At 41.8% G+C, this 12,032-nt stretch overlaps 1 long non-coding RNA gene across 1 annotated transcript in view; it reads left to right on the top strand.

Moving 5' to 3' along the window:
• Window positions 1-3,214: 3,214 nt before the first annotated feature.
• Window positions 3,215-12,032, top strand: part of LOC117351191 — a 62,492-nt gene continuing 53,674 nt past the window's right edge. Inside the window, exon 1 of the long non-coding RNA XR_004537349.1 lies at window positions 3,215-3,467. This is a non-coding gene — a long non-coding RNA (uncharacterized LOC117351191). The remainder of the gene's footprint in view (window positions 3,468-12,032) is intronic.

Raw genomic sequence — 12,032 nt, 5'->3', positions numbered from 1 at the left:
TCACTAGAGGGCACACAAGGCCACTACATTCACTCATTGCATTCTCCTAAGAAGGGGAGAAGCATGTGGAATTGGAGACAGAGCTGCAAAGGTTTCTGTCAGAAAAACATAAGTTTTAATCCTGAACCGGTCAATTACTTTTTCAGTGTGTATTTTAGACCTACTTGAAAACCAAACAAGTGGGGAATCTTTCCAACTAGATCTTTCCAACTAGAGAATGACATAGTAGCAAAATTCATCACCGTTTCCGTCCCCGCAGATAACTGCGGGACACCATTTCCATGTCATTCTTTAAGGAGAGAGGGAAGAATCAGAGTAAGAATGGGCCCAGCCACTGACCCTGAAGCCTTCCATTGAAGAATGCTGGTGTAGAAGGACTGAGGTTGAGACAGACACTAAAGAATGACACGGGATGGTTAGAACATAAGACTCATAAGTGTTGCCATACTGGGACAGACTGAAGGTCCATCAAGCCCAGAATCCTGTTTCCAACAATGTCAACCCAGGCCCCAAGGACCAGGCAGAAACACAAAGAGTAGCAACGTTCCAGAGCAGATGATGTCATAATGCCTCAATCCACCAATGCCTAAGAGCCAACCTCATCAGTGATGTCACAATGGCTTTGATTGTCCTAGACTTGGCTCACATAAGAAAAAAAAGAATTGCTGTACAGAATGACCTGTCCCCCCTCATGTCATTCTTTAAAGAGAGAAAGAAGAATCCAGAGTATGAATGATCACAGCCACTGACCCTGAAGCCTTCCATTGAAGAATGCTGGTATAGAAGGACTGAGGTTGAGATAGACACTAAAGAATGACAATCTCTGGTATCCTGAGCAGATATTGTAATGTCATAATGCCTCATTCCACCAGTGCCTAAGAGCCAACCTCATCAGTGATGTCACAGTGGCTTGATTATCCTTTACTTGGCTCACATAATCAGAGTATGAATGGGCCCTGCTACTGACCCTCAAACCTAGCATTGAAGAATGCTGGTGTAGAATAGATGATGAGTATGTCATGTATGCAAGAGTCTATCAATGTTATGAGCATCTGTGTGTGTAAGGATACAACCAACCAGACAAGCATCATTCTTTGATGGGATTGGTCCTTGACAACTAACGGCAAGTCATTTTAGGTTTTTTGTTTTTTTTAAGCAGTAGTTATCCTACCTTGAGCAACAAAGCAATCAAGGTTTTGTAACCATTTGGATCTTCTTATCTTTGCAAACTTAGATTTGTAGCTCTGACAGAAATTAAATAGAAAAAAAGAGAACGACTGCAGATGGTGGATGATGAAATGCATGTTTGCATGTCAGCTATTGAACTGCGTTTTGAGTTAAAATTGCACTCAAAAACAAGCACATCCATCGCATTGATCAGCAGTTCTATTCTATCTACTTTAGTTTCACTGTTGTCACAATTACCCATACATAGCTTAAAGCAGTGTTTTTCAACCTTTTTACACCTATGGACCGTCAGAAATAAAATAATTATTATGTGGACTGGCATCGGTCCGTGGACCAGCGGTTGAAGAACACTGGGCTAAGTCGTGGGCCAGACCCCGCCCATCTCTACCCAATATCCACCCCAGACCCCGCCCCCATAATAGTACTAATTGCACCTTGCACGTCCCGTGCCTCATCTGGAAGCCTTCCCTCTGACGTTGCAACATCAGAGAGAAGGTTTCCAGTTCAGGCGCAGATTGCCCGTAGGAGCCACTGCCTGTGGCTTTGTGCACTGAATCAGTTAGGAAGAGGGAGCTGGCTCGAAGATAACGCTGCATCGATCACACTGTGGACCGGCGGTTGAAGAACACTGTTTTGGGCCTGATGCATGGACCGGCAGGAAATTTCTGTGGACCGGCACTGGTCCATGGACCGGTGATTGAAGAACACTGGCTTAAAGAACTTTAAATAAAGAACTCTCAAATTTAAATTTTTTGTTGGTTTTGCAATGTTATAATTTCAATTATAATGTGCTGCAAAAAATATTTGCTCTGTTTAGTGTGCCAGAGTTTAAAAAGTTTGAGAGACACTGTTAGATAATTCTGTTAACCACATCAGACTACCCGGTATATAGTGATACATTAAAAAAAATTTTATGTTAGGTTTTATTTATGTTAAAACAGCCTACACAGGTTTGCTAGCCTCCGCCATAAGACAACATACCCTCCAAAACACAGCAATTAGATTCCTATGTATGGTAGGTCATTACGATAAAGTCAAACAGAGAATTATTTATAAAATTTTATTTCTGACCTTCAAGACTTGGACTAATCATCTACTCTGATTATCCCACCTGTGTTACACTCCCTAAACGACCATCCTTGGTTTTCCCAGGTCCTAAGCAGGCTTATGTTGAAACTAGACCCAGAGCATTCCGTTTTATGGTGTCTTTTACCTGGAATAAGCTTGCCACTTTCAATTCATAGCATGACTTCTTTAAAAGATTTAAAAATGGCTATAAAAACATGGCTATGTTTGAAGGTTTTTTTAAGATTACCTTTGGCAAGCAGAATTTCCTGGTGCAGTTTGGGCTATTCTTGCATAGGGAAAGAAGACATAAGAATAGCCTTACTGGGTCAGACCAAACCTAGAAGCCCATTCTCATGGTGGCCAATCCAGACCAAAACCCAAAGAGTATCAATATTTCCTTCCTTCATTGGCCAATTCTCCCTTTGTTACTGTGTTGTATATATGACTCTTTAATTACTGGCGTTCCTTTCATTTTTCTTAGTTTTTTCTGATCTGAGGAAGAAGGGATTACCTTCGAAAGCTAATTATTGAACTACATTAAATTAGTCCCATTAAAATATGTGATTTTTTTTTCCTTTATGCTTTTGTTTTATTTTTACATAAGAGTGGACTAACATGGCCACTTCACTTCGTAGTTTTGTAAACAGCTTAGTTCTGTTTCCTCAGTTTAGCAGTATAGCAAATTTGAAATAAAGATAAGGATTGCTAATTTATTGGTGAAAAAAAAGGTGTTCTCTGCACCATAAGAAATGTTGCTTTCCAAAACCCGATATTTGGGATCAGAATCTGCAAAAAGTTTGTAGGTCGGTATTTGCATCCCCAAAGTTTTAATTTCCTGAAGTTTCTACAGGAGAATTATTGTATATCCAAATCTTGAAATTCTAGGGAAATGTCCTCCTGAGTTTTTATTTTTATTGTTTGAGGTGTTTTTTGTTTTGCAGAAGTTTCTTCGATGGAATATTCCATTCTGGAAGTTACAGGAAACCAAAGCCTTGAGCTAAAGTGACAAAATTTCAAAACTTTTCCATGAATTCAGCTGGGGAAAGCATGGAAGTCAAAAATGAAGAGAGTGAGAGGAACCCAGCAGCCAAGCAGGAAGTCACCGTGTTGATTATTTTGCCCTGTGTCTGGCACCACCCACCTGTCCTCTCATGGCCTCAAAGACTGCCAGACTGTGGCCAGATGTTGCTGTGAAAATCTCATTGGCTGAGGTAAGTCGGCACAGTGGAAGCTGGCAGGTTTCACTGCTGGAAAGGTGGCATGTGGATTCTTTAGCAATTTGGCAATTCATAAATGGCCTTATTGTGAAAAGAACTCATTCAGTGGAGAAAACCACCCAGTCGCCATCCCACAAACTCTCAGAAGACACAGTGTCAGGGGTAAGGAGCAGCAGTGCCAGGAACTGGGCCTCCACTGGCACTAGCCATAGAGCTCGCCTGTGGAACTAACAGGCTTGGCAGTAGCCTGGGATGATGCCAACTTATTTGTTTTTTTACGGTTTTCTTGTTCACCTGCTATTTCCTTTATGCGTTTTTTTTTGTTCACCATTTTGTCCACTGTGTCTGTCATAATTAGATTGTAAGCTCTTCTAAGCTGGGACTATCTACAGAAATAATAAATAGTAGTAGTAGCACTTTTGTTTTTGCGACACATATAAACCAAAAATGTCACATTTTCATCCCAGTGACATTCAACAACTATAAATTCACTAAACATGTGAATGTTTTCAATAGTGACAACACTGGGCCCTCTTAAACAATTGCTATATTTGCACCCTTCCCCCATTTGATTATTACATTTCCCCCTTCCTCTGCCCCATCCTCCTTTCACAAACTCACTCAGATCCTCCTCTACCTGCCTCATCATTACTGGCCAGTGTTTTATTTTAGTCCAATCCAATCCAAACCTTAGTCTTGTATACTGAGTCATCCTGACTATGGGGCTTGATCCGGTTCACACAAAGTTATTGAAAGGCCAAGGAAGTCGTCAATTTATCATTTAAAGATTTCTGAAATAGATAAGTCTTTAAAGTTTTCCGAAAGATTATCAGAGAATTTCTGTAGGAAGATCATTCCAAATTTTTACAAAGGGAGAATGTCAGAGAATGATAGATTACACCAAAAGCTTTGATTCTCCTAATGGAAGGGAAAGCTAATTTAAATTTGTGAATTCCCCTAGAGGATAAAGGTTGTTGGGAATTGAACGAAAAAGTAATCAATGGGAGAAAAATCCCATATAGAATTTTGAATATGATACCGGCACATTTGAATTGGACTCTCCAGTAGACCGGAAGCCAATGCAAAGCTTTCAACAAAGGAGTAACTTGATCATATTTACTCTTACCAAATATTAATTTGGCTGCCTATAAATCATTTCAATATATACATATATAATGTCCCCTGGCCTGTGCCCTGCATTCCTGATGGACATCATTGCTTTATGTCGTGGTGCATTGGATGTTAGTGTACAGATGTTTGTTGCAGTTTGCTATAGATCAACTCCTGTCCTGGATCTTTTGGGGTTGGCAGCCACTACAGTAACTCTATTGTCTCTTTCTTTTCTTCTCTACTGGTTCTCCAGGCTCCACTGGCTTCAATTCTCCATTAGGCCACTATCCATTTTTACATACACATTTGTAGCAGAGAGAAAGTCTGGTGGTAGTGGGAAGAGTAAATGAGGAGCTGTTGCCTGAAGTGAGAAAGAGAAAACCTCCATCCTGTGCCAGGTCATCCAAGCCTGGGGATGCTTCAGAGACCAGATTTAGAGTCCATGTTAGTCAAGTTCTGGTAGAAGTCACTGTTTGTGGCTGAGCTGAGTTAGGATACCATAAACCCCCAAATAGTTGTGGTTAAAGCCTCATGGTGCCATAACCTAGTGGAAGCCAGCTCCGATTAGCTGAATGTTTAAAGAAGGAGCAGCAAAGTGTCTGGCATAAAACCTGCATCTACTCTAATGTGTACAATGCTGCTTCTGCCTAGTAACATTATAGAAGTAGTAGCTCTGCCCGTGACCTCAAGTTTGGCTAGAAGTCAGTGACCAACAGAGTCATGGCAAAGAGACCTGACTTCATAAGTGCTGCAAATGAGGGCCTACTTAGCCAGATGGAAAAAACCAGCCCTGATCCCTGAACACAAAAGGGGAAATGTAATTCCAACACAGCTGTGTCTTTCACCTACTGCTAGTAAATCTCAATCCAGTGGGAACAGTGCAAAAGCCTCAAGATTACAAATCATCTTTCTTGGGTCTGGCTTAGATCTTTGAGATCTTAATGTCCCAAATATAGCCGGGAAACTCATCGAAGAATCCATTTCCTCTTGCTATTTTCATTCTGTGACTGAGGAAACCTAGCAGCGAATCTTAACTTCTATAATTCAGCATTACAAACAGGAAAATATTGTTTTCAGTCAGTACACGTCCCATTGACTCACACATGAATCTCTCTCCAGATTCTCCAGCAGCTGGAAACTGTTATGATGTTTCTGCCATTTTTGATCTCTGATAACAATTTACAGAGTGCAAGCTGATCCTCCTTGGTCTTAGCAGTGGGGGCCAAGCAGTGCATCTCAGGAAGCACCCTAGTTCCACATGGACAGGAATTGCTCTCCTGGCATACCTCCCCCCCCCCAAACATCTCTTTATGTAGATTGTTCACTTTCCAGAGCTTTCTCCCAGGCACTGCCTTAAAGTAACTAATTAGAAATGTTGGCCCTAATTAAAGTATCTAATTTCTTTGAAGATAAGAAATGCTTGTTGAACCTCCCCATCTTGTAGTGCCCCTTCCCTGTCCTTTCCCAATCAGTGCTCTGGGAAAATTTATGTTAAATTGGTTCTGTCTGATTAAATGCCCTCTGGTGGAATGAGCAGGTCCCTCAGCAATAAGAGATTTCCATATCTTCTGGATTCTAGAGTTACTTCTCTGAATCACATGGAGACATGCCACTGCTTTATTGCCATTGGTTAAGATATAGTTGTCTTCCTAAATAGGTTACAAGCTCTGCTAAACAATTAGAATAATTTTTTAAATGAAACTTATGCCAAAGAACATAGCAAGTGGTCTGTATTAAGATAGGATCATAGCAACAAACCAGTAATTATTAATTTTACTTGCTAAGTTCCCCTATAAGGTGTCTTCCCCTGCCCCCCCCAAGATAGGTAAGGCCTGTACTCAGATGATTTGGTTGTGGTATAAAATGCACATCCTTCTTGCTGCTTATGGGACAGAGACTGTGGAAGCCTGTCCGGCATTGGCTCCAGTCCTCCACTGCTGGAGTTGCCGTCAAAGCTAACTCTATCCCCTCCCCATCCATGTTGCCATATACAAGACAAAGACCAAAGAAGTCCGTCCAGCATCATTTTCACTTCCCCATTGCTGGGGCTTACACTTAAGCACCATTCCAGGGCATCATAAATGAAGTTATAGTGTTTGATCTGTCAAGTCGTGTGTCAATACTATCCTTTCTATTTAGGAATCCTTTGACTCTATCCCATTAATTTTTGAACTCCGATGTGGTCTTTGCCTCCACCCTTTCTACAGGGAAGGTGTTCCAGGCATCCACCCCCCACTCTGGGACGAAGTATTTCCTGACGTTATTCTTAAGTCTACCATCTTGCAACCTCCTGTTGTTTTACTGCTTCTCCATCTCCAGAAAAGATTTGCTTGTAGATTAATACTATTCAAGTGTTTAAATGTCTGTATCATATCTCCTCTATCCCTTCTTTCCTCTAGGGTATACTGTACATAGTCTGGTATTCGAGCCTCTTCTCATAAGTCTCTTGATGCAATCCAGCTATCATTTTTGTTGCCTTCCTCTGGACTGCTTCAAGTCTTCTTATGTCCATAGTAAGGTACAGCTTCCAGAACTTGAACACAATATTCCAAGTGGGACCTCACCAACGACTTGTAGAGAGGCGAGTTTTCTCTCTATGCAGCCCAACATCCTTCTGGTTATGGCCACTGTTTTGTCACATTGTTTCATAGCCTTGAGATCCTCAGACACTATCACACCAAGGTCTCTCTCCTTGAACATGCATATCAGATTCTCAACCGCCCCCCCCCCCTCCAGCATACAGCTCCTTTGGATTTTTATTCCCCAAGTGCATCACTCTGCACATCTTTGCACTAAATTTTAACTACCATACATCAGACCATTCTTTCAACATTCACAAATCTCTTCTCATGTTTTCTGTTCCCTCCAGCATATCTACTATGTTGCAAATATTCATGTCATCTGCAAAAATACACATTTTTTTCTTCTATTCCTTCAGAAATATCACTTACAAATATATTGAACAGAACATGCCCCAATACCAGTCCCTGAGGCATGCCACTACTCGCCTTTCTTTCCACTGAGGAAATTTCATTCACTACCACGTCATCTGTCCGTCAACCAATTTCGAATCCAGGTCACCACTTTGGGTCCTGATTTCAGCCCACTAAGTTTATTGATAAGCCTCCTATGCAGAACCGTGTTAAAGGCTTTGCTGAAATCCAGGTGGACTACATCTAGCACACATCCTCTACCCAATTCTCTAGTCACCCAATCAAAGGACCTAGACTTCTTGTGCAGCCTTTATGAGAATCAACTTCCTTAACTCCTGTCATAAACACAGCCTCAGTATTAATAAGGAGGAGAGTGTGGTGCAGTGATTAGAGCTACAGCCACAGCACCCATGCTGCTCCTTGTGACCCTGGGCAAGTCACTTAATCCCCCCATTGCCCCAGATACATTAGATTGTGAGCCTAGCGGGACAGATGGGGAAAATGCTTGAACTACTTGTATGTAAAGTGCTTTGAGTGTGGTTGCAAAACTACAAAAAGGCAGTATACAATTGCCAATCCCTTTCCCTAATAAGGCTGGTACTGTAAGATCAGGGTGTAACTGATGATTCCATCCATTGGTCACAACTTTCAGTTTTTCATTTTCTGTCCTTACCTAATTCACACTCATCACCATCTTTCTGCTCTCTTTTTTTTGTGTTTAGTTTCCGCATTGATTCATTTGCATTTCCTGGGACTCTTTTCCTTTCTTCCCTCCCTCAAGCTATACTAGAATATACAGAGTTCAATTATTTTGTAAGAAAGAAACCTATTGTGTTAAGGATACAATTGCATTTTATTGTTCCACCCAGCCAGTGCTCAGAAGCCTAATTAGCCTCTAGAAAAATATGAAATGAAAACTTAAGCTTCCCAGTGCTCTGGGCTCTACCTTGCAAAGAACAAACAAGTACAGTACAATGTAAGATTTTTGCTTTAAAAATAATTTAAAACTATGTTTGTGATGCTATAACATTACCCAAGACATCTGACCCTAGTCTCTGAGTTTGACAGTGTCATCCTGTCATGTAGAACTCTAGAAGCCATGTTTTTCTTGGCCAAAACAAGTCTTCGTAGGTTGTGATAACTTTTTAAGTATTGACAAAAATGGATATTCTAGCATAGGCCTCTTCTTCTTCAGAGAAAGGGTCTAGGAAATGATGGAAGTTCTTTATCTTTGGTCCTTTAGAAATATTCAGGATCAGTTTATGACAATGTGGGAGTTTCTAGTGACACCGATGGATAGCCTGAAGTATTCAGCTGCCTAGCCAAACTGGTCTATGATAACCTGGAAGCCCTTTATTGAGTGGGCCCAGGAATCTACAAAAACAAATCCCTAATAACTGATTCCACCACCTTAAAATGAGCCTGTAGGCATCTGGAGCTAACCAACCCTCCACCTGTGCATGATTGAATGTAAATACCTCGATCCATGTCCTGGAAGGCACCCAGGAGAATCATGGAAATAAAAACAGTACAGAAGATGCTTGGTGCCAAAACAGAATCTTGCTTTGTGCCATCTGAGACTGAGAAGCAATCGGAGGATTCATTGCATTCCTGTACTTTGGCCAACATCCTTTCATAGAACAATCTGATCATGGAAAACCTCTCTAAGCAACCATGTTTCTGGAGGGTTTTTAGAGGCCATTGTGGCTGGTTGCATTGAGGACCTTTGTTATATAGAGAACTTGATGTCTCTCAAAGCATTCCTCCTAAGAACACCATTTCCATGTGACCCCGCACTACGATTCCAATCAGTGTAGGAGGACACAGGGAAGGAGGGGCTTCCCCATCTTCGGAGACAATTTCCTGGAGGAAAAGTTCATAGTCTGTTATTGAGAAAGACATGGGGGAAGCCACTGCTTGCTATGGATCGGTAGCATGGAATATTGCTACTCTTTGGGTTTTGGCCAGGTACTAGTGACCTGGATTGGCCACCGTGAGAACGGGCTGCTGGGCTTGATGGACCATTGGTCTGACCCAGTAAGGCTATTCTTATGTTCCTACTCAGGGACTCTTAATTTGAAATTCTTCCAATTATTGTAGTCGGGGTGGATTGAAATGTAGATAAACGAGGCCCTTCTTAGTCCAGATGTTAAGAGGGACCCTGTCAGATGTGCTCAGGATTCAGGGGAACAAGATTGCCAACTATCTGGCTTTTTCTCAGGGTACAGACTTGTAAATTAACTGTCTAATTTGTTAATTTTTCTCATTTTAATTTTTTAAAAATTCCTTTTGATTTTATTATTATATCACTTTTAGTTTATGTGTTCTATCTCAACTATGGCATTCCTTTCAACTTGCTCTGACCCACTCATTAGACAGACTGATACTCATAGAAAGTTTTGAAATAAACATGACTATGGTAAATGTCTAGATGTTTTTCAGAGTTTGGCCCTGTATAAGTCTCCAATCCTCTCCCTACATTAGTGACTTCAGCCAGTGGGATGGGTGCTCTAGCCACAGGAAGGAAAGGGTGAGCTATGGGACAGCTCATGTGCAGTGCAAATGCTGTGAGGGAGACTGAGCCCTGGATGAGTAACTTATGGGGAGGGGGTTGTTGAGAATGTAAGAGAAAAGGGTTAGGGTTAGGGTCCACTGTTGCAGGTTGAGAAAAAAAGCAGGCAGCAAATTCAACAACCTAGCATGATGGTGGAGGGAGCGGGGGTCAGTGACCAAATGAGCAAATGAAGAGCAAGAGGCATCCCAGCACCAGAAGAGAGTGGATCTGTCTGTCTGATAAGTGGCAGTGCATGGCATGTACATGTGTGTGGCTGAAGAGTAAAGAGCAAAAGTGTATATGTGTGTCTTGAGAATACTAAACAAAAAATAAAACAGAGAGCTACAACCATTAAACAATGGGATTCAAAAGTAAATCTCAAAGATAAGAAAAAGAAATCCCTGAAGGGTATATACCACAGAAAAATACTATAATATCAGAGCAATGTACTCAAATTACAAAATTAGAAATATTGTACATATTTATTAATTTAAAATTTGCAAAAATATCACAAAATTTTCATAGAATAGCATACATAGAACACCATACAAACACTACAAACAAACTAAAGGTATATATCACAGAAAAATACTATAATATCAGAGCAATGTACTCAAATTGCAAAGTTAGAAATATTGTACATATTTATTAATTTAAAATTTGCAAAAATATCACAAAATTGTCATAGAATAGCATACACAGAACACCATACAAACACTACAAACAAACCAGACAAGATATAACAGCATATAACAAGCACTATCAAACCAGACTGGAAAAGGCCACAAAAAATCATACAATGATTGGTTTGTTTGTAGTGTTTGTATGGTGTTCTATGTATGCTATTCTACGATTTTCAAAAGGCTTTCGACAAGGTGCCACATGAAAGGCTGCTTAGGAAGCTGTGGAACCACGGGGTGGGAGGGGATGTGCACAGATGGATCAAGCACTGGTTGTCGGGTAGACTGCAGAGGGTCGGAGTAAAGGGACAATATTCTGACTGGCGGGGAGTCACGAGCGGTGTGCCACAGGGATCGGTGCTGGGGCCGTTACTCTTCAACATATTTATCAATGACCTGGAAAAGGAGGCAAAGTGCGAGGTTATAAAATTTGCAGACGATACCAAACTGTGCGGCAGAGTTAGATCCAGGGAGGAGTGTGAGGACCTGCAAAGGGACCTGGACAAGCTGGAAGACTGGGCAAACAAATGGCAAATGCGCTTTAACGTGGAAAAATGCAAGGTCATGCATATAGGGAAAAGGAACCCGTTGTTCAACTACAAATTGGGGGGGGGCATTGCTGGGAGACAGCAGTCTAGAGAGAGACTTGGGTGTGCTGGTAGATGCATCACTGAAGCCATCTGCGCAGTGCGCAGCAGCCTCGAAAAAAGCCAACAGGATGCTGGGCATCATAAAGAGGGGCATAACAACCAGGACGCGGGAAGTCATCATGCCATTGTATCGAGCGATGGTGCGTCCACATCTGGAATACTGCGTTCAATATTGGTCGCCGTACCTCAAGAAGGACATGGCGGTACTTGAGAGAGTCCAAAGGAGAGCAACGAAACTGGTAAGGGGGGCTGGAACACTGCCCGTACGCCGAGAGGTTGGATAGGCTGGGGCTCTTCTCTCTGGAAAAAAGGAGGCTCAGGGGAGATATGATAGAGACCTTCAAGATCATGAGGGGCATAGAGAGGGTGGATAGGGACAGATTCTTCAGGCTGAAGGGGACAACAAGTACGAGGGGGCATTCGGAGAAACTGAAGGGAGATAGGTTCAAAACAAATGCAAGGAAGTTTTTTTTCACCCAAAGGGTCGTGGACACCTGGAATGCGCTACCGGAGGAAGTGATCAGGCAGAGTACGGTACAGGGATTCAAACAGGGATTGGACGGATTCCTGAGGGATAAAGGGATCGTGGGATACTGAGAGAGGTGCTGGGATGTAACACAGGTATAGAAAGC

The sequence above is a fragment of the Geotrypetes seraphini genome, chromosome 17 (genome assembly GCF_902459505.1).
Source record: "Geotrypetes seraphini chromosome 17, aGeoSer1.1, whole genome shotgun sequence".
NCBI classification, from domain to species: Eukaryota; Metazoa; Chordata; class Amphibia; order Gymnophiona; family Dermophiidae; genus Geotrypetes; species Geotrypetes seraphini.
This window is presented reverse-complemented; position numbering and strand designations above follow the sequence as displayed.